Source organism: Hydra vulgaris, chromosome 02 (genome assembly GCF_038396675.1).
Source record: "Hydra vulgaris chromosome 02, alternate assembly HydraT2T_AEP".
NCBI classification, from domain to species: domain Eukaryota; kingdom Metazoa; phylum Cnidaria; class Hydrozoa; order Anthoathecata; family Hydridae; genus Hydra; species Hydra vulgaris.
This window is the reverse complement of record NC_088921.1, coordinates 69,708,041-69,734,877: the sequence shown is the minus strand read 5'-3', so window position 1 is coordinate 69,734,877 and position 26,837 is coordinate 69,708,041. Positions and strand designations below refer to the sequence as shown.

General features: G+C 27.8%; 2 long non-coding RNA genes and 1 other non-coding gene across 3 annotated transcripts; 2 read left to right on the top strand and 1 right to left on the bottom strand.

Moving 5' to 3' along the window:
* Positions 1-3,665: 3,665 nt before the first annotated feature.
* LOC136077139 (uncharacterized) lies at positions 3,666-8,415 on the bottom strand. Its single transcript, XR_010636858.1, has 7 exons — positions 8,239-8,415; positions 8,055-8,139; positions 5,583-5,749; positions 5,179-5,365; positions 4,757-4,932; positions 4,113-4,559; positions 3,666-4,024 (listed from the first exon to the last, which is right to left on the bottom strand). It is a non-coding gene; the product is annotated as an uncharacterized LOC136077139 (long non-coding RNA).
* Positions 8,416-11,256: 2,841 nt separating this feature from the next.
* On the top strand, positions 11,257-11,979 carry LOC124812699 (uncharacterized). Its single transcript, XR_010636409.1, has 2 exons — positions 11,257-11,593; positions 11,750-11,979. It is a non-coding gene; the product is annotated as an uncharacterized LOC124812699 (long non-coding RNA).
* Positions 11,980-16,062: 4,083 nt separating this feature from the next.
* On the top strand, positions 16,063-16,134 carry trnaa-cgc (transfer RNA alanine (anticodon CGC)). Its single transcript has one exon. It is a non-coding gene; the product is annotated as a tRNA-Ala (tRNA).
* The last annotated feature ends 10,703 nt before the right edge of the window (positions 16,135-26,837 follow it).

Below are 26,837 nucleotides of genomic sequence, written 5' to 3'. Positions count from 1 at the left end.
ACCAACAAAAATACAACATATATACAAACAACAAATATAAAACGTATATACAACCAACAAAAATAAAACGTATATACAACCAACAAATATAAAACATATGTACAACCAACAAATATAAAACGTATATACAACCAACAAAAATAAAACATATACACAAACAACAAATATAAAACGTATATACAACCAACAAAAATAAAACCTATATACAACCAACAAAAATAAAACGTATATACAACCAACAAATATAAAACGTATATACAACCAACAAAAATAAAACGTATATACAACCAACAAATATAAAACATATGTACAACCAACAAATATAAAACGTATATACAACCAACAAAAATAAAACATATATACAAACATTAAATATAAAACGTATATACAACCAATAAAAATAAAACGTATATACAACCAACAAATATAAAACATATGTACAACCAACAAAAATAAAACGTATATACAACCAACAAATATAAAACGTATATACAACCAACAAAAATAAAACATATACACAAACAACAAATATAAAACGTATATACAACCAACAAAAATAAAACCTATATACAACCAACAAAAATAAAACGTATATACAACCAACAAATATAAAACGTATATACAACCAACAAAAATAAAACGTATATACAACCAACAAATATAAAACATATGTACAACCAACAAATATAAAACGTATATACAACCAACAAAAATAAAACATATATACAAACATTAAATATAAAACGTATATACAACCAATAAAAATAAAACGTATATACAACCAACAAATATAAAACATATGTACAACCAACAAAAATAAAACGTATATACAACCAACAAATATAAAACGTATATACAACCAACAAAAATACAACATATATACAAACAACAAATATAAAACGTATATACAACCAACAAAAATAAAACATATATACAAACAACAAATATAAAACGTATATACAACCAATTACTTCAATTTCTGTTAGATATATGTGTGTATATATATATTTATATATATATATATATATATATATATATATATATATATATATATATATATATATATATATATATACACACACATACATATATCTAACAGAAAACTTCAAGAATTAAAAGTTTAAAAGGATACAGTTATAAAGTTATTAAACTTAAAAATTTGGGTTTATTTTCGCTGAACAACAGAAGAAGAAGAGTTGACCTTATACAAATTTTAGAAATTAGAAAAGATATTATATCAAAAATTTTCCCACAAAACCCGAAATGCTAGATAACGACTACACAACTAGAGGCCACAATAGTAAAGTAAAAAGGCATTTTAAAGAAAATATAAAACGTTTTGTAAATATAAAAATTTTCACCCAATGGTTAACGGCTTGAACTATCTTAAACAAGTCGCAGTCAAGACGCAGTCAGAATAAATTATTTCAAAAATAAATTAGATGGATTTTTAAATACAAACTTTTATTATGTTTGCATGTTGTGTGTTACAGCTGTTATAGTTACAAACTCTGTGTAGTTTGGACTCATCACTTTTGGAGTCTACAGCGCTATCATTATCTTATATAGTTTTTTCAGAAAAACTTTTTATTATTACACCCTGAATAAAATTTCTATCGAAATATATTGTTTTGTCATCAGTAGGTGCAACACAACTTAACACAACAAATATTGAGTAAAAATCAAATCAATTCAATTGAAAATTATTTAATTTTATCAAAGAGTCTGAGCACCACTTATATAATATTTAAATAAAAACTTAATTTAAATTTGTAATCTAAATTAAAAAAGTATAAAAACATAAGTTTAGTAAATTTTATTAATAGATCTACTCAATTTATTTATAGTATATTATATACCTTATTAAATTTTGTTCCACACACTAGATATTGGAAAGAAAAGTATTTAAAAATGAAAATTAAAATCCGGTCTGTAAGTTAAGTTCTGTAAATTTAATTCGGTTAGTAAATTTGAATTTACGACTTTAAATTGTGTCATTTATTTTATTCAAATATAATATTCATCTTATCATGTAAACTTCGCACTAAATATTTTACCAATAGTTTTAGTATTAAGTTATTCTAACCCATTGTTCTTACTGTAATATTGTATTGAGAAGTAACAATCACGAAAGAAAAAAAAAGTTATTCTAACCAATAACAAGCTTGAAGGATGGGCTTATGCTAAGCTCCGTTCACTAAATCTCGTATCTTATCTCAGAAATTAAGCTCTAGAGACTTTTGAAAAATCTTCAACAGCGTCGTTAACTAAGGTAGGTCTAAAATTCCATTTCTCATTCATGGGACTGATCTTATTACCTCTCTCAACAAGGCAGAACTATTTGCAAAGAAATTTTCTTTTAATTCAACTCTCGAATCTTATGGCCATTCTCTTCCTTCTATTAATTAAACAGGTTAACCCATTTTTAAAAATGCAAATCACTCCAGCTTTCGTGGTTACAGTCATATCTCGATTAAATTCTTCTACAGCTTGTGGTCCAGACAACATTTCTGTAATAGTCTTACAAAGTTGTTCAGCAGCCGATCAGAATCTGATCTCACTTCTGTTATTAATCGGGGCTTACAGTGGTTTGTAAATTTTAACTCCAACAAAACTTAGTTATTTACAGCAAACAGCTATTGCAGTACTGTAAACATTCTTATATTAATGAATGACACCCTCTCACTGAATCCACTTTTTTACGAATTCTTGGATTATCGTTTATTACTGACCTTTCATGAATGCCATATATGCAATTGATTGCTAAATTAGCATCTTCAATGGTTGCTTCTCTTATCGTGCTCGTCATTTGCTCTCTCCTGATTCCATTCTCTACCTCTACAAACCCCTTATTCTCTCCTGTATAGAATACTGTTATCATATTTGAGCTGGTTTTTCTAATGATGCTCTTTCTCTTCTAGACAAGGTCCAAAAATGCATAGTAAACGTAGTTGCACCAGGTCTATCTACTAAGCTTGAGCCTCTTTCCCATCGTTGTAAAGTTGCATCTCTTTCTTTTTTCTACAAATATCATGGTCGCTGCTCAAAGGAGCTATCATCTCTAGTTTCATCTACTAAAACTAAATCTCGCTTGACTCATCATTTAGCAAAGTCTCATTCTTTTACTGTATCTGTCCCTGCATGCTCTAAAAAATTTTATTAATCTAATTTTTTTACCAGCACCTCAACCCTTTGGAACTCTCTCCCAACTTCATGTTTTCCTGACTCATACAACCTTCAACTTTTTTTAATTTTCTTTCAACCGTTTCCTTGCTCTATACTTTTTAATCTATTCTTTTTTTACTCTACACTCTAAAAAAAAACCGTTAAAAATAACGGAGTATGTTACGGACTACTCAATATAGCACCAACGGAGTTTTCCGTTAATTTAACGGAGTAATAATTTAACGGAGTAATAATTTAAAGGATTCAATCCGTTACTCAAAAGTAACAAATGAATCCGTAAATTTAACGGATAGTTTGTTGAAGTAACAAAATAATCCGTAATGTATGAAAAACTATTTTGTTTATCTCGAGAAATAGCTGAAATAAAACAGTTCTACATATTTTATACGGTGTTTAGACGGTTAATTAATTGCTAGGGTTTTAGACGGCGTCAACAGCAATAAAACCTTTTGTAGAAATAAATAAAAAATAACACAAAATTGTAAACCTTCATGTATATTATGATAAGTAAAAGACATTTAAGTAAAAATTAAACATATTTAGCGAGTGTTGATCGCAGCTCAGCCACTCCATTAGACAACGAACCGTACTGCAGCCCATAAATATTTCGCAGAAACTGCCAAAACATGATAGTTGATGGCTGGTATTCGATGTTAAAGCACCAAAAAAGCTTGAATAAACGGTCGATGCCTTCTACGATAGATGTGCCGGCTTCAAGCAAAATTTTTTCAGTTGCAATCTTTATAGAGAGAATTTTTTCTCCCTCGACCCCCTGTTTTAATATCACCGGATAAGGGGACTCCAACCTTTCTGCAACATCTTGCAATCCATGCTCAGCCTAAATTTGCAATGAAACTAATTGTTATATCCGTTACAATATTATTATAAATTTTATTTATATATTTATAAATTGTAATTTTTGCTACCTGATTAAAGGTTTTGAGGATATCAACCATGCAGTCTGAATATTTTAAATGAAATTCCAGATCAATCAACAAATAAATATGCTACTATTAAATACAATGCCTAAAACTGTATTAATCTTATCAATATAATTGCTATAATAAATCATTTTTTACCAAACTCTGTACAATTATTTTGTAATCACTTATACAAAAGTATGAACATTATACACTAAAGATTGATATCTGATAATAAGAGTCACATAATAGATAATATTGACAACAAAATACCAGCTCGGAATAATCCGGAATTTCGGAAATTTAAGCATTAGTCGGGATAATGAAGGTTGATCTGATGAATGAACCCAATTTTGTCGAAAACAAAACGTTAACTTTGTAGAAGCTTTAATTTCTTTTACACATGCAGAAGATAATGAATCAAGCTTTTAAATTTCATCGAGGTTGCTCATTCTTAAAATTAAATTAAATATAAAAAACACAGAGCAACAACGTAGATATTAAAATTATAAACAAGTTTATAAAAAATTCTTTATGAATAATTTTGAAAGACCTATATTAGTAAAATATAGATCTTTATAACTTATATGTTTTTTATAACAAAATATAGGTTTTTACAACAACTTTACAAAAATGATAAATTAAATAACCTAAACATAATATGCAAGACATGAATCCACAGGGCACCCTTCAGGATTTTGAAGCTCTACTGAATGACCTGCTGGTTGAGACAGTTCTGCCAGTTCAGGATCTGCCAGTTGAGTTGCATCACAATGAGTTGAGTTTTGTCCCCTTTTACAAGACCAAACAAACTTTTTTTGTGATCCTAGTATACAAAAGAAAATAAAGTTAGTAAATGTAGCCGCTTGTATGACACAAAATAAGACGATGATTCAAATAAACTTTTAGTTACTAAAATAAATTATTTGCAATGGAGATATACAATGGAGAAATTACAACCCAATGACACACAACAAGGGAAATACAATGCAAGTTGGTAATATAAAAAAAAGTTGGTAGGCATCTACAGTAAAATTTATATTCAATTAATTTAAACAATTTTAATAAACACCAGGTAACTTTCTTCTAGCATTTTCCAATCCTCTCTCCAGGAAGCCATGATGATTAGTAAAACCATAAAAAATGCATGCTAGAAGTACAAGTACCTCACTTAGCACTGCTGCCACCAAAATCTTTTGCTGTCAAGTAGAGATAGAAACTTTACAAGAATCAACCTCTTCAGTATATTGGCAAGTACTCTATAAAGTAATATATGATATTGCTGTTCATTAAAAAATTACTGTTCACAAAACCTTGAAAACTTTTATTGCTAAAAAAGCAAGTAAAGTAAAGTTATTACTTCAAAAATTATTACTTAAAAATCAAGTCAATTGCAATTATATAAAAGCAAGTAAAAATTACAACTAAAAACAGCTACTGAATAGCCGTCTTTAGTTGTAATTTAAATTAATTTACCAAACTAGCATTAGTTCACTGCTGACCATCTATAAAGAGAATGAGAATTGTGTTTGATTCTGCTAAATGCTTTATTATTTCAAAATCAACTTCATCAACCTCTGTGCCATCATTTTCATAGACAAAGCCAACAACTTTATCTGATGTCAAACCAAACTTGCAACGCTCTGGAAAAACAATACAGAGTCATTTAGCTTTTTATATACACAACAAAAATGCAGACTAGTTAAAGTGAATATATATGAATACACAGTACCAACTTCATATACAATTAAACAATTATACATATTTAATAATTATTAAGATTTGTATATTTTTCAGTTTTTAACGCATAAATGAAAAAAAAATCAATATTTCTAATTTAAATTTTTCTTCTCCGGCAATACATATGACATTGTATGGATGATAGTTCTTAAGATTGTATGTTATTTTAATCCTTGAGCTGATTTGTATGTAAAACAAGCAGTGTATTTGGATTTTTTAACTTCAAAAGAATGAAAATGTTCATGAAAATGCAATGTTTCAAATAGATAGCATACAAAATATATTTGTTTTGCTAGAGAAACAATGCACTTTAGCTCTCCAAACTGAGGATGACTTTCCACAATGTCATGACACAAAATACAACCCGGTTTGATTTCATAACAGCCAAATCTAACTGAATGAGCAACATATATTTCATCACAATTGCCCACATATAAAACTGTGCGCAAACTATTCGATACTGCTGATTGTAAATTGCCTACAATTACTGTATCACATATGCCAATTTGTACATATTCTGTATACAAAGACAACCCAGCAAACCCCGGGAAGTTAATTTTTTAAATTGACTTCCCACAGTTTGCTGTTTTTGTCACCCAATGAATAGTTATAATTATTGATTGCATTGCTGATATTTGCAAGTAGAAAATATTTTTTGTCTATCAGTGATTGCAAAACAAGCCATATTTTTAAAGGTACATCAACTTCTAATATATCATGCATGCAGTCAACTGCACTCTGGTCTATGCAGTGAAACTGTGACAAACAATTGAAAGGACAATCATGCTTAATCCCAGATTCTGAAGCATTGTAGTTATTACATTTGTAGAATACATTTTGTATTCTGCTTGAGTCCTCCTTTCAAAGGTTTCTGCCTTGAATGAAGTTTGAATTTCACAATGTGCAAACTTGCAAAATTGGCAAAAGTATTTTGCATTAAAGCTTTCCATGAAGCCAAACAAAGTGTGTGCTCCTAAATTATCAGCAGGAAATCAAACAAAAATGGCATGAATAGTTTCTTCCACTCCATTAACTTTGACAACAATACCCTGTTCACTTTCCAACTGTTGCAATAAAGATACAACACTATGAAGGATTGGAAGTATGAGTATTTATCTGTGTGTGCATCTAGTACATACCATAAACCAACTAAAAAATGATCAGTCAGACTGATACTCAGGAGCAATATTGCGTATCATCACGTATAAAGCTTCAAGTTTATGTACACATGTATGGCTCCCAAGCCTATTTGTTACTTCAAGCGCATCAATAAAAAAGTGTAACAAAAATGTTTTTTGGTGTTGTTGAAGGAATGAATTATGATGAAAAGTATGTGTATCAATTAAATCTTGTACTTTATTTGGGAGTGAGCTTGGTGTGCACTCTGGGAAAGTAATCCTTGATGAAGCTTGTTCCAATATCTTGGCAAGTAGGATATCAATAGGCACAACATAGCACTTGCCCTTTACTAAAACAGAATGCATTGATTGCAATGCCATTGAGTATTGTTGCTATACCTATCACGTATACCTAGTGATATTTCTGTTGCCTCAATATAGTACCCATATTCTTTTAGCCATTTGTTTCTTTTATATATAGTGTCATTTTTATTGAAAATACTAAACATACTATTGACATCATTTATCGCATCATAAACAAATTCATTAGTTGGAGCTACTTTTAACTTAATTACTTAAGTTTCTATCTTTGAAGCATAAACAGCAACGTCATTTAGTAGGCCAGACATAATTTCCATAATAAGCTGCGAATTAGCTAAAGTGATGTTTGGTTTTGAAGTTATTTCTGATACAAACTTTATAACAGATACTTTAATACCGTCTCTTGTTATAGAACTAGAGTTAACAATTATGGCATTATTACAATCTTCGTGTGGGTCACTTGGAAAATTTGTGTCAAATGCATCTCCTGTGACTCACTTCGTAAGTTGTTACTACAATTTCCATTACTATTGAAGCCTAAAGTTTGATCTGGCACAAAAAAATGATGGTGCTCAAAATGCTTTTTTAATTTACTAAAGCTAAGGAATACTCTTGAACAGTTATTAAATATAAAGTGTAATTCAGATCCTCTCGTGACTAAGCTATGAAAATTTCGAAAATGGTAAAAAAGATCTAATAAATCTGCAAAACAATTTGAGCATTTAAAACATTGCATATTTGTTATAAAATGCTTTTATAGTATTGTCACCTTTAGCTGCAAAATCATCACTACTGTTGATGGCAACTAACTTCTTAATAATTCGATCAGAAGACCATACATTAGCACAGACATTCTGTAAATGTATAAAACGTTAAATTATACAATTAATTAATTAATGTAACTTAAATTTTAACTTAATGAAGAGATGACATTAATAATGAAAATAACTAACCTCAAATACACATGATAATATTCAATAATTAAAATTCAATACACTTATTAAATAAGTTTTAAGCTTCAAATAAATATTAAGTGTTCAAAGAAATTGATATTGTAAACTCTTTTACACGCCTGAACTCCGTTAACTTAACAAAGTTATTCAGTTATATAATAGCTAACGGTGTAATCCGTTGTTTTATTCCCTTATTTTGTAACAATTTAATCAGTAAACTTTACGGTGTTTAAGGGATTTACTGTCAACGGAGTTACTCCGTTGATATATTTTAACGGATTTTTTTAGAGTGTATTCTCTATTCTTTATACTCTATTCTTTTTTTCAAGTAACTCCCACCTTTATAGTGGTTGCTTGCAGTCTTGTTGGGAGTGAATCAGAATGAAAATAATAATAATAAAAAAGAAATAAAAAAAATAAAACTTTGATAAAATCAATTTTTATAATTTTTTAAAGTAATGATTAATAAAATTTTCCTTATGCTTTTGTTTTGATTACTTTTTTTATTACTTCATATATTATATGTTTATACTTTTTTCTGATAAAAGTTTTTGAAAATTATTGAAAAATTTGTATTTATTTACTTTCTATTTCATTTTTTTAAGTTTTGTTTCTTTAAAAAATACGGTTTCATGAGGTGAACACGCTAGTTTGACCGAACTTTCAATACCATCTCATAAGTTGGTCACTATATATATTCCAAACTCTGAAGAGTAACTAGAAGCTCCGAATAAGGAAATTTGCAAAGCTAGATTGAACCATACAGCCAAGATATTTAGAAAGAATGTTATGGAAAACCAGTACCGATACTTCTTGATTAGAAATGATCCTGTAATATCAAACATTTGTTTCAAAAAATACAAGTTTGAAAATGGAAAAACACTTATCCATGAAGCTTTATCTCCTTTAATGCCGTAATAATGAAAAAAAGCCTTTTTATTAATATTAGGATTTCTTTTCTTGTTTTCAAAAAAAAAATACAAAGAAAAATAAGAAAAGATAAGTATTTATTTTGTATTTAATATCTTTTAATATTAATATAGTATTTAATTGTATTTGATTTTTTGAATCTAACTTTTCTTTTTAATTAGTAAGTGTCTTGGTTTGAAGAATCTAATTTTTTTTAAAAGTCTAAAAAATTTTTAAAGTCAGTCTTTGTGCGCCTAAAAGGCTCTAACAAGTATTCGCGTGTGTAGTACGCGCCTTAGGCACAGATAAAATTTATATAAAAAATATGTGGTAATTTATTTTACGGTACTTTGGATCAAGGAATCCAATTTTTTTATTCAAATCATAATTTGCGCGCGTGAATCAGACATACGTAAGCGCGCGTTGTACGCGTAGGAATGCGTAATAATTATTTTTAATAGCAAATGTAAATTTTTTGACCCAAAATATAATAGTATTGATGTATCACATGTTTATATATAATAGTTGTATAATTTTTGCAGTTTTACATCTTTCTGACTCACTGTTTGGCGTTTCGTTTGTTAGCGCGCTATGATTGACCATGAGTGACCAAAGTTACAAGATTTTGAAATTTTACTGGTTTTGAATAATTTTGAAGAAAAGAAATTTTTGTATTTAAAGTTTGAAAACCATAGAAATATTATATAAAAAAGAAGACCAATGAAATATTATATATAAAAAGAAGTATTAAATTATTATGTACTGCTGCTTGAAGACAACACGGGAAAAGGGTGAGATGGGACATTGGGCAAAAATAGACGTCTCTATATTTTAGCAAAAACAGGGTTACCATTTGGATGTCAATTTTTAATTCTTTTTTTTTTTTGCATTAACATTGAAGAACAAATTAAAATTGTTTAGTTGTTAAATATTCGAATCGGTCAATTAAATTAAAAACTAAAAGTGTTAAACAACTCGTTTATTTGTTCAAGGAAAGTGTTTTTACATTTTTTATTCTTTTTTTTTCAATACTTCAAAATTTGTTTTATATTTTAATTATTTCTTATTGTAAAACAATTTTTTTAATTTAACTATTTTATTGTAAAATGGTTTACGAAAATGTGTAAAAGAAAGAATTAAAAATTTTTTTTTTGTTTATAATTGGTCTTTACGTGTGCAATGCATTCTAATAAACAGTTTTAATATGTCATTTATCAATAAACAAGATTTTATTTATAGTGCAGGTGTGGCGTAGTGGTTTGAGTTGTGGCCAAGAACCAAGAAGTCCTAGGTTCGGCGCCGGCTATCGTCCAATAAGCGACATTGGTAAGAAAGGAGGCTAGTTAAATGCTCTTTCGCGGTGCTCTGTGGTAAGACCGTAAGGACCTCTGGGAGCACCTTAATAACCACAAAAAAAATAAAATAATAAATAAACAAAATGTTTAAAGACAAAATCCTATCCTGACGTATTTTTCTTATTCAGGTATTCGAAAGTTTTAGTGCATGAAAGCTCTCTTTCAATGATCCAGAATTTTCTTTCAATGGTCAAACTTTCAATGGTCAAACTTTTAATGGTCAAACTTTGATCAAGAAAAAACTTATTGCTAAGCTAAACATTTATCGAAAAAGATTGAAACAGTTTGTGATACCAAAGGCGTCTTACTCCCTTTTAGGAGTTAATTATGATGCCAAATTTTCATTAAAGTTTAAAATTTTTGTTTAATGGTAACCTTATTTCAAAAATTAATTTTTAAATTTTATGCAACTTTTTTTTGCATCTTTACATTTGAAGTATTTTTTTAATTACTAGACGATATCACTGGTTGTTTAAAATAATTCATTATTTGTATTAGTAACATTAGTATATACTTATATTATATACAGTATTATAAACATAGCACATACTAATAGTTGCCAGTTGTTTGCTCCCAGTAATTTTTTAATTAATAATATAAATGTAAATAGAAAAAAACACAAATTAGTTTTGTTAGGCCAGTCCCCTTTAGCGAATGGGTAGATTTATAATTAGAAACCCTATAAATTAGTATATATACATATTTATGTTTACATGTACATTATACTTTGCGGACCTTTCTTAAAATATGTTTGCCTCCCTACAGAGAGTTACAACCCTTTTTATAATTCATTGAAAACAATGATTAACTATTAATACCAGGCATAAAAAATCTCCTTAACGACAGGTGAAAATTTTCTTTCCCGTTGATTTTTATTGTTTTTCTAATATTTTATTTCTAAATTGGTTTTGTTTTTAAATGATATATATTCAAAAAATATGAACTGAAATTAGAATTTATACATTCATCACGCTTGTGCTCGAAGTAAAAATATGAATATCAAGATACTTGTTTCCGTTATTTTTTTGGTACAATCTGTCAATAATTTTGGTTTAGGACGACGTTTCAAAAGCAACCTTGGTAAAAAAGAGGTACGTAAAACACTATAAAAAAATTTTAAGTTATTTCAATCATTTAATCAAATAAAAATAATAATTTAATCAAATAAAAATAAATTATTATAAAAAATTAATGTAAGAATTTTTTTCTGATTATCAAATTTTACTACATTACTGTTTAATTTTAAGAGCGACAAAATACTTAGTCCAACAATGTCACTCGTAATTTTGCACAAAAATAAAATCTTAGAAAGCAAGACACACAGAGCTGTAAATGATGATATTGATAAGACGTATCGGGATGATATCAATAACTGTTTCGTGGATTGTGAAAGCAAAAATTGTATGAGGAACTGTTTGAGACTCGCTAAATAAAGTTATTAATAATTATTGAACTTTGAATGTATTTTTTTTTATTTAAGTTTTTGTGTGTGTTTTATTCAACAATCCCCCCCCCCTTCTTCCCTCCCTTCCCATTCTGAAAATAGAAATTTAAAAGTCTTTTTCTCCTCCCACGGCGCGCCAAGTTAATTCTTGATTTAACGCTTTTTACACTTTAAAAAATTCCCCCCCCCTTCTTCCCTCCCTTCCCATTCTGAAAATAGAAATTTAAAAGTCTTTTTCTCCTCCCACGGCGCGCCAAGTTAATTCTTGATTTAGTTTAGCTATTTCAAATTAATAAATAATATCTTAGTTATTAAAATTAATAATATAATTTCATTTTTGTTTTTATAAAAAAGAAAAAAAAAGAGTGTTTTAATACAATATCAAGTTGCTTTGAAAATACTAGAGTTTTTATAAGTTTTTATAAAATACACAGTACAATATTTTTCAGCACATTTGATTTTACAGTTTTTTTTAAGAGAAATTTATTTTCAAGCATTCTTATTTAACCATGAGCGAGATCTCGTCTCGTTATCGTTTCTCGTGAGAAACGGGACTTCTCGTGAGAAACGAGAAATAGAAAATTCTCGCGAGAAGTAGAACAAAACTTAAATATTATATTATTTTTCAAATTAAAAATTATTATAATTTACAAAATGCTTAATAAATTGTTTCTTTAATTAATTAATATTTTGACTCCGTGATTTTAATTAGATTTTTTAATTAGATTTTTTTTTTTAATCTAATTAAAAAATTTTAATTAGATTTTAAAAATTTTTAATTAGATTTTAAATACAAAAACTTTTTGTATAAAATGGTGCACTTTCGACTTAATTTCATTAGTTTACCAGTGGAATTCAACTTGACACATATTGTTTATATTGAAAAGAAATATTCTTGCCCCATTTCAACTATCAAAAATGTCACCAAGAAAAAACAAAATCTGGAGATATTTTCAAAAAACAAGTGACGGTGCTGAATGCAAGGCGTGCAAAAAGTCTTTAAAAACAAAAGATGGAAACACAAGCGGACTTCATCGTCACCTCGAAAAAAAACACAGCCAAGATTACGTTGAGTATTCTGAAAAAACTTACGACTCTCTTCTTCCTCCTCCTAAGAAGAAACAATGAACCATGGTCGAAATGCTTGAAACAAAGTCCAAATATGACAAAGACAATTCTATTCAAAAACAGTTTGACTCTGCAATGCTGGATTACTTTTGCACTGATCTGGCATCCTTTTCAGCAGTCGAAGGAAGAGGTTTCAAGAAATTGTTTGACATTGCAAACCCTAAACTGAGCCTTCATCACAGAACAACATATTCAAGAAAGCTTTCAATTCGGTCAAGAGAAGTTCAAGCTGGAATGAAGAGCATAATAACGGAGATTACGCCAAAATTAAAAAGTGTTGCATTTACTTCTGACCTTTGGACTTCTAGAGCTCAGGACAGCTACATCTTTTGGACTTTTCATGCTATTGACGAAAATTGGAGACTACATCACTGGACACCCCATGTCCAACAGTTCCCAGGCAGACGCACAGGTATCTTAATTGAAGGAAAGCTGGATTCTTTCTTAGAAGAACTAAATTTGCCTGCTGATTTGCCAATGTACTGCGTGAACGACCAGGCAAGAAACATGAAACTTGCAGTCAAATTGTCAAAACGCCTTGACCAATACTTTGACCAATCATATTTTGCAATGTGCAGTTCGAGACTCATTTGGAATGACCGCTGGAATGGATGGTGCGTTGCAAACATGCAAAGATTTGGTTTCTTTAACTCACCAGTCAACAGTTGCAGCTGAGTTGCTTGAATCAGAATCAGACGCTCAAGGAATCAATTTGACAGTTACGCCAATCTGTTGACACAAGATGGAATAGTGAACTGGATTGCATGGCTTCTGTCCTACATCTAAAGAGTGCAATTATCAGCTTATGTGCAAATAAAGATATTTTTTCTTCAAGACCATCAGTGCATCACAGTGGAAATTAATCGAGGGAGCAGTAGAAATTTTGGCACCACTTAAAGAAGCTACAGAAACGTGGTCGGCTGAGTCTATTCCAACAATTAGCACTGTCGCCGATTCTCTTTATTTAATCCATGACAAAATTGATCAATTTATTGAGACGGATAGAAAAGATGGCTACGGTAACTTGTATGCAAAAAACTTGAAAAGCTGCATTGAGAAAAGATTTCCTCTTTAAATCCTGCTTTAAAGGGACTTCACTTGAAGCTCTTTAAAAAATTTCAAACAACAAAAAGAATGGTTAGCCTCACAGGTTAAGGATAATGTTGAGTGCTATATATATATATATATATATATATATATATATATATATATATATATATATATATATATATATATATATATATATATATATATATATATAGTATATATATATATATATATATATATATATATATATATATATATATATATATAGTGCTATATATATATATATATATATATATATATATATATATATATATATATATATATATATATATATATATAGCACTATATATATATATATATATATATATATATATATATATATATATATATATATATATATATATATATATATATATATATATATATATATATATATATATATATATATATATATATATATATATATATATGCATATGTATTATGGGGGTGGGAGGTGTTAGAAATGGTTTAAAAAAGTCAGATGTACCCAAATGATTTTCCGGATCCGCCCCTGAATTGTGTATAAAAGACTGAAGGGCTTAGAAGCTCTTACATTCCTATAAAAATATAGTTTACAAATTTCCCAATACTGACTTTTGCTCACTGATTCTTACCAAGATACACATTAAATAGTATACCTTAATTAGTACTTTTCAAGTTATACTATTAGAATAGTATAACTTGAAAAAAATAATACATTATTTTTTTAAAGTTAATAAGTTAAGGTATATCTTATAAGTGAAGGTATATAAGGTATATCATATCATTTATTTAAAAATATTTATACCAACATTTTTCTCAAAAAAGTTTTGAAAAATAATTTAGCAAGTATCTTAAGTCACTTTATAACTTTCGAAAATCGTTAAAATGAATAAATTTAAAACAAAATTATTTAAAAAATGCTTCCCTTTTTTTAGTGACTATTCAAATTTTACCTGAGTTAATTGCTCAGTACCTGACCGGTAAGAAAAAACTATTTTCTCAATTTTTCGGTCACAGTTGAGAGTCATGAACTTTATAGTCAGTATTGATACTAGATAGTATGGTTTCAAAAAAGGTAGGTTTATCCTCATAAATACATTTTGCGAAGAATTTAGGTTGAAGTTAGAATTTAGGTTGGGAATAATACTAATTGGCATGTATTTGCTTCTTCCAATTTCGTGCTTTTCTTATGGAGGGAATAATACCTGCATTTTTTAATTGGTTTGAGAAAATGTTGTTGGAGATATATTCACAAAAAATACAGAAAAAAAATTTTTTTTTTTATTAACTTTATTATTTGGAATAATATTTGGAAACATTTTGTATTAAGATTTTGTTTCTCCGCGCTGCTGCCTTTTTGTCAAGGTTCGTGTTCCGGAGTTATAGAGTTGAGTGAGGGTTATAACCACTATTTAACTAAGTAAGCCTCCTAATCTGTAGTGGCATTCTCGGCCTTGAGGAGGTGAATAACAACAACAAAAAAAAACAACAAAAGATATTGAGCTTTCTATAGGATCGAGGATGAATTTTTTGATAACTTAAGGATAGGTTTAGTACGCAACTGCATATCAGTTTATTTATATTCACTTAAATCATACAAGAATACGATTTTTGTTCATTAACAATGAACTTCACTTCCGAGAGTAAGCTCTTTTTTCAAATTAATGTAATGCGACCAAAAAGTTAACAATTTATCAAAGAAAATTATTTTTATCAGTTTTTTATTCAAAAAATGATTTTTCCAAAAAAATCTGAAAAAATTTGCGAAAAGTTTATTTAATAATTAATTAAGAACAAAAAAATAAATTATTATTATCATAACTATTTTATTATATCAACTACTTCATTCCATTGTTTTTATTTTATTATAAATATTTTAATATATATATAAATAATAATGTTTTTGCAAATATAATCAAGGGGGTGTAGCTCAGGGGTAGAGCGCTCGCTTCGCATGCGAGATGCCCGGGGTTCAAATCCCCGCTCCTCCATATAAGATAAACTTTTGTTTTTATTAAGTTTAAAAAAAAACTCATAGATTTTTTTATAAAAAGTTATGTTTATGGTATAGACAGTTAAGATATATAACTTTTGAATTTTATTTTTTTTGTTGCCTTTGTCAAAAAAAAAAATTTAGCGGATGCAAATCACCCACTGTACCCGTTTTCCAGGCTTTATTGATAAACTTTTAAACGGCGTAGGAAGGGAATATCGCCCCCGTAGATAAAATCCTCCATTTTAAAAGTATCAAATTTTGACACTTTTCAGCGGGTGAATTTTAGTTTTGAGGACCTATTTTTTTTTTTAGGAACCAGTCGGTACCTTTTCAGATTTAACCCATTCCCCCTCCACCCCCTTATTTTTTTCGTAGAATCACCTCTGTGTGGAATGGAGGATTTAGTATATTGCGAAGAAGGGCGATATTCCCCCTCCAACGCCAATTACAACAGTCAAATGGAGTCCCTCCTCTAACTTAATTTCCCTCTTTATATAAAAATATATCTAATTAAAAAATCTTAAGTTTATTATAATATTGTTATAATAAACGTAAGATTTATTAATTAGATACATTTTAGTTGGTGTTGTTTTCAATTTCTTGTTATTAACAAGAAATAGAAAACATCACCGTTTACACACTTGTTTACGAATATGCCCGGGCATATTCGTATATGCAGGCGGCCGCATATGTCAGAAAACAAAATGTCACGGTTTGTTTTAAGAAAAAAATCTCATATAATCACAATGCACACAGCCAATCAATATTTAACATAGTTCAATGTATCAAAACTGGGGTGAATGAACTGTGGCAGATGAGTTTAGTTGTTTTGTAGTATTTCTCTTAACAGGAGTGAAAAAATTGAAAAAATTGGATTCACTAAAGCTTATTGCTGAAATTCCAAAATGCAAAAGTACATTTTAGGATCCTTAAGGAAATAAGTCAGGCATTAGGTTGAATAAAATTCCTAAGTGGTTTAAAATTAAATTTCAGTTTAGAGGAAAAAGTGATAATGACAATTTTGTTATAAAGGTTTAGTATGCGAGCTTCATTTTAAAGTTGTAGATATTTAATGATAAACTAATCTTGGAAAAAGACTCTAAAAAAAAGGAGGCATTCCCATCAATTTTTCAATTTAAAAAACCAATTTATGTATAAAAAAGATATCCTAGAAAAAAAAAAACTTTTTGAAAAATTTGAAAATGTTTATAAAAATGTTTATAAAACTATTAACCAATTAAATAATAAACTAATAAAGAAAAAAAGAAAAAATAAGTAAATAAATAAATAAAAATATTAAAAAATAAATAAAAACTAATAAAGAAATAAAACTAATAACCAATTAAATAAACTTATGTTTTTAATTAATAACGAGTTAAAATTAACAAAGAATTAAAAACGGAGACAGTAAAACTTAAAACAAAGTACAATTAATTGATTTTGAGGTTGACTGCAGTAACAATAGTGGCTGTTGGTGTGTTGACCTCCGACATAAATTTGACTTATTGGAAAAAGACAAAAAAGATTTGATATTTAAAATGCGCGTATTACAATATCAAAACAACATAATTTTTTTATCCATTTATTTAACCATAAAAATTGAAAAAAATTACAGATTTATTTATAATTTTACTAAATTAAGTTCGGTGTCACTAGGGTGGCCTATGACTGGACCTTATCTTGAAATTTCTAAAATCATCGAATATGACAATTTTGGTTTTCAACCTAAAACTTTTTATTTTTTATTTTTACTACTAATTAAAACATGAACTACTTATTTTTAAGCCTACTACATTTTCAACCTACTGAAATTTCAACCTACTGAAATTTCAACCTACTGAAATTTCAACCTACTGGGTTTTCAACCTACTGAAATTTCAACCTACTGGGTTTTCAACCTACTGAAATTTCAACCTACTGAAATTTCAACCTACTGGGTTTTCAACCTACTGAAATTTTAACCTACTGGGTTTTCAACCTACTGAATTTTCAACCTACTGTATTTTTGACCTACTTTTTTTTCGATCGACTTTATAACTACGTCTTTTCCGGTATGTATTTTATTTTAATTAGAACTCAATCTAATCAGCCGTTGAACGCTGGCTTATAATTGAGAGGTCTAAGTTCGACGCCTTGTTTAGGTATATAACAAAACTGTTAGGTTTTGTTGGAACACCGTTATACCAGAAGAAAAGAAAATAAATCATTGTCTAACCATTGATGTAAATGGCGGTACTTTATTTTATCCATTGTGACTTAACGGTCTTATTATAGAGTATAACGAAGGTGCATTTAACAAGGATTTTATTACTCCTCCCGTACTAATGTTGCTTATCTGACTTTTTTTAATATATAACTTTCGAGTCCTTAATACAAGGTGGGGGGTGGGAATTTGAATTTTATGAAGGAGGGATTTAAATTTTAGTTCAGATCTAATAAACGGGGGTGGGGTGGTGGGTGGTGGGAGGTTTAATAAAAAGCTGGGGGGAATTCTTTTCTTCTAAACTATATTTGTCTCGGTCAGATCGTGAAAACTTTTAATCGGACGCCATGTTATAAATCTTTAGTTAGATTTTTTACAAAACACGCATTAAACCATTTAGTTCTTGCGTGGCTTAAGGTCAAATACATATTTTCTAGCAGCTGTTTTATCAAAATTTCAATAGGATTTAATATGGTGATGTAAGTTTTAAACTAAGGTGAGTAAATTAAGAACTCCAGAGTACCTTTACATATCACAAATTAAAACATTTAGTTAATAAAAATAATTTCAATCACCTGTTTCTTCTATCAATTGATTTCTAAATAACAACAAAAAAATAAACAAGAGAAAGTAACGTAACAAACAAAAGTAACAAACAAAAGAAAAAGCTTGCGGTTTATTTGTTCTCGTATAAACTTGCTTGCAAGTCATTTTTTTGTTTTTTGCTAAAAAAATGGAATATCAAAAAGTTGAAGGCCATCGTAGAAGTTTTTATATATATCTGGGGAATTCGCCTACATAAAAAATAGAGCAAGTTCAACGGGTGTTGTTTATTTTAAGTGCAAGCGCTATAGAGACTGCAATGGGACAGCCAAAATTGATCCATCAAATGAACTTATGGAACCAATTGCTTCTCACACTTGTGGATCATCTGTTATGTTCTATGACTATCTTGGTTGTCTGCAAAACATGCGCGAGCAAGCCGCTAGTTCCCAAAAGCCTTTAAAAACCATCTACAATGAAGTTCTTGAAAATCCGTGTCATGTCAAAATGTCCTTCACTTATCCAAAGGTTGTCCAGGTAAATGAATCTTATAAGAACAGATAAAATGTTCATTAAATGTTTAATGAAAACATTTAACAACACAAATATTTGTTGTTGTGATAAATAAAAATGCGTGTCGGCTAATATTGCCTTATTTTTTTCCAGTGACAAAGAATGTTTAGTTGGTTTATACTATTTTTTAGAATCTACGAAATGCTCGTCACAATCAGTTTGAACGTAACCCATTGACTCCTAATGAAGCTATAGTGATGCTATTAGAACCAAACCCATTTCAAGATTTTTACAGAAGGGAAATTCGTTTTGAAGACCAGATTGGCATTGTTTTTGCTTCGCCTATTTTACTCAATCTTTTTGAAGGTAAATATGTTAAAAAGTAAATAAATTTATATTTATTTTAAATTTTAAATAAAAAGAGCTTTTCCCATGGAAAGTATCAATCTAAGAACTATTCAATGAATATTCATGGAAAGTATCAATCTTAGAACTATCCAATGAATATTCATGGAAAGTATCAATCTAAGAACTATCCAATGAATATTCATGGAAAGTATCAATCTAAGAACTATCCAATGAATATTCATGGAAAGTATCAATCTTAGAACTATCCAATGAATATTCATGGAAAGTATCAATCTAAGAACTATCCAATGAATATTCATGGAAAGTATTAATATTATTATAACTATTTAAATAAAATATCAATTAAATATTCAAAAGTTATTTGAACTTTTTATTTTTAACTTAAGTTAATTTTGCCGTTTAATTGCGTCTACAACGTACTCATAATAAAAATCCTAATGCCTGGAGCGACATCATTTTGTCCTATTATCAAGCCTTTATTATATTATTTTTTATATAATATAACAATGTTTTATTATATATAAAAATGCCATATTTTCTAAAATTCTAAAATTTTAAAAAATCATAGAAATTGTAAATTGGTATAGAGTAGATTGCTAAACTTGTAAAGAAAAAAATTATTAGTTATTATTCGTTAAATGCTTATAAATCTACTAAAAATAAAATTGATAAAGATATATTTTTAAATAAATAAAAATGTACTTAGAATTTATGTGAAATTTGTTGAGTGGTTTTCTGTGGAAAACTTCTAAATATCTCCCTCTTCTGCGCGCTCCTTGCTACGTGTAAATTAAAATAATAAACTGTTATCTACCAAACGGTATATGTTTTAAAGTATCATGTGTATTGCTATCATCTTGTTTTATCGGTTTATTTTTCAATTTAAATAATTTTTGTTAAATTTTTTTTATCTTGAAGCTACCATTATGTTTGCAGATGCTACTTTAAAAGTTGTTCCAACAAACTTTTCTGGTGGTCAACTTTTTTCATATTTTAACTGAAGTTCGAGGAATTATTTTGCCTATCGTCCATATTTTGATGTCCGGAAAGAAACAAGGGCTGTACAAAGCAGCATTTGTACAGCCCTTGTTTTCTGTTTAAAGCACAGGTCAAAGAACTGGAAAATGATTTTTTACCAAATGTTTCTATGGCGGACTATGAAGCAGCTATATTATGTGCTTTAAAATTTAGTTTTCCAAACATTAGAATTACAGGATGCCGTTTTCATTTTGGTCAATCATTCTTAAAAAAATAAAAGCCGTAGGGTTACAAACAGAGTATGTTCATGACAATGTTATATGAAAATGGGGAAAAAATTATATAGCTTTGTGTATGCTTCCTTGCTACTTAGTTCTAGTTGAGTTGACAAAACTGAAACTTATAACCGCTCAATTTTCCCGTGCAGATGTTAAAGAAAAAATGAAAAGGTTCGAATTATACTTTGATCAATTTTGGATGGCTTCTAAAACTCCTAACTATTTTTCAGTTTTTGGACTAAAACATCGTACCAATAATGTTTCTGAGTCACTTCATTCAAAAATGCGTCTAAACATGACTTCACATACTGGTTTTGGAGATTTCTTGATGAATTAATTCATCAGATTATTTTGCCTACTGAGGTTGACGTCAGACAAATTGAAAATGGAGAAAACCCAAGACCAGCACCAAGAAGAGATAGACAAAAAACTGCTGAAAAACTGAATCTTTATGAATATCGTCAGGGTTCAGGCAAATGGACCCCTACCAAATTTTTAGATTCTTGTGCACATCTTTTTTCAGACTTAAAAATGCCGTTAGATGAAGAAGTTCAAGAACAGGTTGGAACAGAACTTATTGGCCTCAACACTTTACAGACAATTTCCAATATTGATCCTATAGATCCTATAGATTCCTCAAATAATGGTTCACTATTGCTAAAGCAATTTAAAAAATGTTTAATTGGTCTAAAAAAAGACTAGTTAAGTATCATAAAATGTTTGTAATGCATTACGGTTCAAACACCGTAAGCAATTATTTTATTAAGAATATTCAATTAAATTCAAAAGTGAGCGAACGAGATTAAGATGTGGTTTTTACAAATGACTTAAAATGGAAATAACAACTGATTGCACGCGTCTTTAAAGAGAACTCTATGCTTGGTATGATTAAACACATGTTTTTAGTTTTTGACCCGAAGTATTTGGAAACTCTGTACTGTATGCATTAAAACTCTAATCAAGTTCTCTGTTTTAGTTTGGTATTTATTTAGAAAAGCTGACATAAAAGTATTAAAAAGTGTTCAGCATAGGGTAACAGGCATGATTTCCATTATCATAACAACATTAGAATAAAGATTAAAAAAAAGGATTTTATTCAGATGTTCAAAGTTTTTAAAGATATTACTGTGTTAAACTGTAAAATCGACTAGTTTTTAAATCTAATGTCACAACAAGTGGTCACAGCATAAATTACTCAAGAGAAATATATAAATATAAACCCATAAATAAATTTATTACGAATAGAGCAGCGAACGGTTGGAATAATTTACCTAGAAAATTAGTAAAATAGACTTCAACAATTGAATTTAAAAATAAATTGGACAATTTTTTATTAAATTGTGGCCCGTAGTTGTTACGAAATGAGTGTCATAGTATTAATGAAAACACACCAATATTATACTGATATTTTCAAAGTTTTTGTTTTGCACAAAACTGAATTTAAACTCAAGTTATATACTATTCCTTGTTTGCATTTAGCAATTTTCACAGAAGGACATATTAAATTCAATGTCAAGTTCACACTATAAGTCAGAACGTGAATATTGAATTGAAAATCACCACAAAATAATTTGTAAGAAGATATATTATGAGATTTTCTTATCCAATAACTTTCTAGTTTTATCAATTTTAAATTTTTGATCTTTTTTTTAACAGTTATATAAAAATAGTTTAGAAAATACCGACAATGGTAATCTTACGATTTTCGGTATTTTCTAAACTATTTTTTTCATGTCCTAACAATAAGATCTCTAAACCGATTCTTAAAGAAAAGAGTGTTTATCTCGTTATTAAAATTAGATGATTTCAAATTAGCCATAAACAGCTGATTAGAAATGGGCTGGCATGACCCGTTGTTTTAAAAAAGATGTTCGAGTTTTACTGTGCATTTTTTGCACAATTTTTTGGAAAAATATTTCAATAGAAAATTTTTGTATTTCTTTCTAAATAATAACAATACTTTTGTAACTGGTAATTTTGCAAAAATATAAATATTTTTACTGTTACATTTCAAGTTTACGTTTCTGTTACATCTCAAGGTTGCTTTCAAATAGTCCAATTAATAATTTTAAGTAAGCACCTACATAACTTTAGTAACTATGATATAAAACATCTTAATTGATTTAAAAAGTGAGATAAAAACACAAATAATATCAATAATATTAACAACAACGATTAAAACGATAATATAAAACAATTTTTTGATAATTAAAAAAAATCAACAATAAAAATAATAACAATGATAATTATAATAATATACAATGGTAAATAATTACCAATTATAATAGTTATATTATAAAAATAAAGATATAAGTAAATAAAAAAAAAAATACAAGAAAATCTTAAAAAATTGTAGCATAAAAAATAATATTATAAAAAATATTAAAAAAAACAACAATACAATAAAAAAAAAATTAAAAATAAGGACAAAATTTATTATATATTAATATATATATATATATATATATATATATATATATATATATATATATATATATATATATATATACGAAACACCCACAAATATATACACGTATGCACATATACATGTATGCACATACACACTTACATACACATAAATATATATATTTTTAAAAAAATTTAACACCCCACATACAGCAACAACAAAAAAAATAACAACACTTTTATTAAATAAACTTATAAATAAAATTAAAAATAAGTGATAAACCAGATGGTATACAAAAATACTACAATAACATAAAGAAATAGTTTTGTCTTTAAATACGTTCATTTTCTTTTTAAATTATTTATAACATTGTTCCTTACTTTTCTTCTTGTGATGATTTTGTTGTTTTTTATTTTGGTTTTCTAATGTTTTAATATTTTTGCTTGTTTAAAAATTTTCTTATTATTCATTTTTCTTTACTTTACTTTCTATACTTCTTTTTTTTATCTATTAATTTTTCCATCTTATTTTTCCTTTTCCAAAAGTTCCTTCTAAGTAGTAGTGAATTACAGCAAATAGTTTATCGACAAGATATTTCTTTGTACCTAAATAAAACACCATCACTTGTGTTTATTTAATTAAACAAATTATCAATTTATAAAATACATTGCATTAGTTCAAGTTATTATAAAATATTTTAAATTAAAAATTCTATTTTTCAAAGCAAACATTATAAAAAAGTTTTGGACATGAAAAAGTAAAATAAACCTTAATTATAAAAATCAGTAAAAAACTATGCATGTAAAATGGCAAAATAAAGCAATGTGTTTTTACATTCTGTGGCCAATTGTTTCTAACTAATAGTTTATTATGAATGGTATTTCAAAAAGGTATTGTAAGTAGATAAGTAGACCACCTGTCAAGCGCATGTGTTTAACACACGTGCGCTTGACAGGTGGATCTAGCTTCTTGGTTTCACATTTTGTACAATCAATCTTTATAATTAAATTCATAAACAATGTAAGGAAACAGTTCTTCATATCATTGGTATTGACACAAAGAAGTAAAAACAGCATTATATATTTTGATTAATGGCACACATACAAAATGACACACATACAAAATGTGTTTGAAAAACACAAGTTAAAACGTTGAAACACAAATAGACTGTGTCAGTTAGTTAGACCTACAAAAATCTCAACCTAAAAGTTGTTCGACAAAAAGAACATCTAATAAAAAGTGGAGTTAATTTTTAGATAATATACTGAAGCATAAATTGTTTTCAACTAATTATAGTATTTTTTATTTTCAACCAATTTATGATGTTTTTTCTTTGGACCAATTTGTTTTTCGACCTATTTTATAGGTTTTTGTTTTTATTCGATTTGAGATAATTTAATTTTCAACCGATAATCTAATCTTTGTTTTTAACGTTGTTTTTTTTTATACTACGAATTATTTTCAACTAATGCTAGTTGTAGAATATTGTTAGAAGAGAATCAGATATATGATTAAACCTTAAAAGCAATATCAGAAAATAACTTATGGTAGAGATGCTGATATATTAACAGTAACTCAAGAAATAAGAAAAACAGCTGAACCATCTACAGTACTTCATAAAGTTTTAGGTACATCTAATTCTGATGAAGAACTAGACAAAATTTGAAAATGAGCTTTATAAAAAAGTAAAATTGAGAAGTGTGACAAATGAACTTTTTAAATAAAAATACTTTATATACAAATTTTATGGATAATACTATAATACAAATTTTATGGGCAATTGTCACAACCAGAAGAAAAAGAACGTTTAAAAGTGAAATCAGCTTTTTTAATTAAGAGAATTAAGAAATACCCAAAAAGGATACAGAGGTGAGCAGAGTAATTACTTCTGTGACTTTCTTACTAGAAGTAGAGAGGCTATTTTCTGCATTTGATTTAATATCAAGCAATTTTGATACAACTACCAAAACTTATTATTTTATGAAATATTTTATTATTTTAATTTGTTTCCTAATTTATATATATATATATATATATATATATATATATATATATATATATATATATATATATATATATATATATATATATATATATATATATATATATATATATATATATATATATATATATATATATATATATATATATATATATATATATATATATATATATATATATATATATATATATATATATATATATATATATATATATATATATATATATATGCATGTATGGTGAGTGATATATATTGCCAATATATGCATGCAAAAACAAAAAAACACAAGTTTGTTTTTGTATGCATTTAGGTTAAATAAAAATGGCAGTTAATAGTAGAAATAATACAAAGAGGTCAGTAACTTCCATAGGCTGATATGACATAGGCTTCTTGTTGATGGAATTCTTAAAACAAAAACTTGTGTACTCTTGATTTCTTGTTAATGGTTTTTGAAAAAAAAAACTTAAAAACGCAAGGAAAAGACGGTAAAAATATTAACTAGTTGGTTGAAATGAAAATCTCTGAAAATCGGTTGAAAATCAAACAATCGCAAATCGGTTGAAAATAAAAGTCTCTAAAATAGGTTGAGAAAAAAATCGGTCGAAATTGAAAATGTCATAAATCGGTCGAATTTAAAAAAGCCAAAAACATAGGCCAACAAAAAAAAAATTTTTTTCTGGTGCCGAGCAAACAATTTGTTTTTGTATAGCATTTCTCATTTTGATTTCAAATATGCAACTCTTTTTTTACCATCACGTCAAGTTGTAAAGATATTTAGGTTCAAATCTTAAGTATTTAGGGTAAAGTCCCGAATATTGTCGAAAAAAAAGTTATTCAAAAGTATGTCAACCTGGGTCTCAAAAGAAGCGTATTTTTATAGAGATTTTTGAAAACATAAATATTTTCCTTCAAATTTATTGACAAAAAAATTATGTGAAAAAATGCTAAAGACTCTTAAAAAAAGTTCAACCGAATGTTATTCAGCAATAATACAAAAAATACTTATTTTTATTACAAATGAACAACATTTTTAAAATCTGTATGAAAACATGCTTCTTTTGAGACCCAGGTTGACATACTTTTGAATAATTAGACAATATTAGGGACTTTACCCTAAATACTTAAGATTTGAACCTAAATATCTTTACAACTTGACCTGATGGTAAAAAAAGAGTTGCATATTTGAAATCAAAGTGAGAAATGCTATACAAAAAACAAATTGTTTGCTCGGCACCAGAAAAATTTTTTTTTTTTGTTGACCTGTGTAATCGGTTGAAATCAATTTTTGCCTCAGTAGGACATCTAAAAATTATTTCCACTTTTTAGTAGATGTTTTATTTTGTAGATCAAGTTTGTAGGTGCAGGTTTTTGTAGGTTGAGCTATGCGACATGGTCACTAGTATAG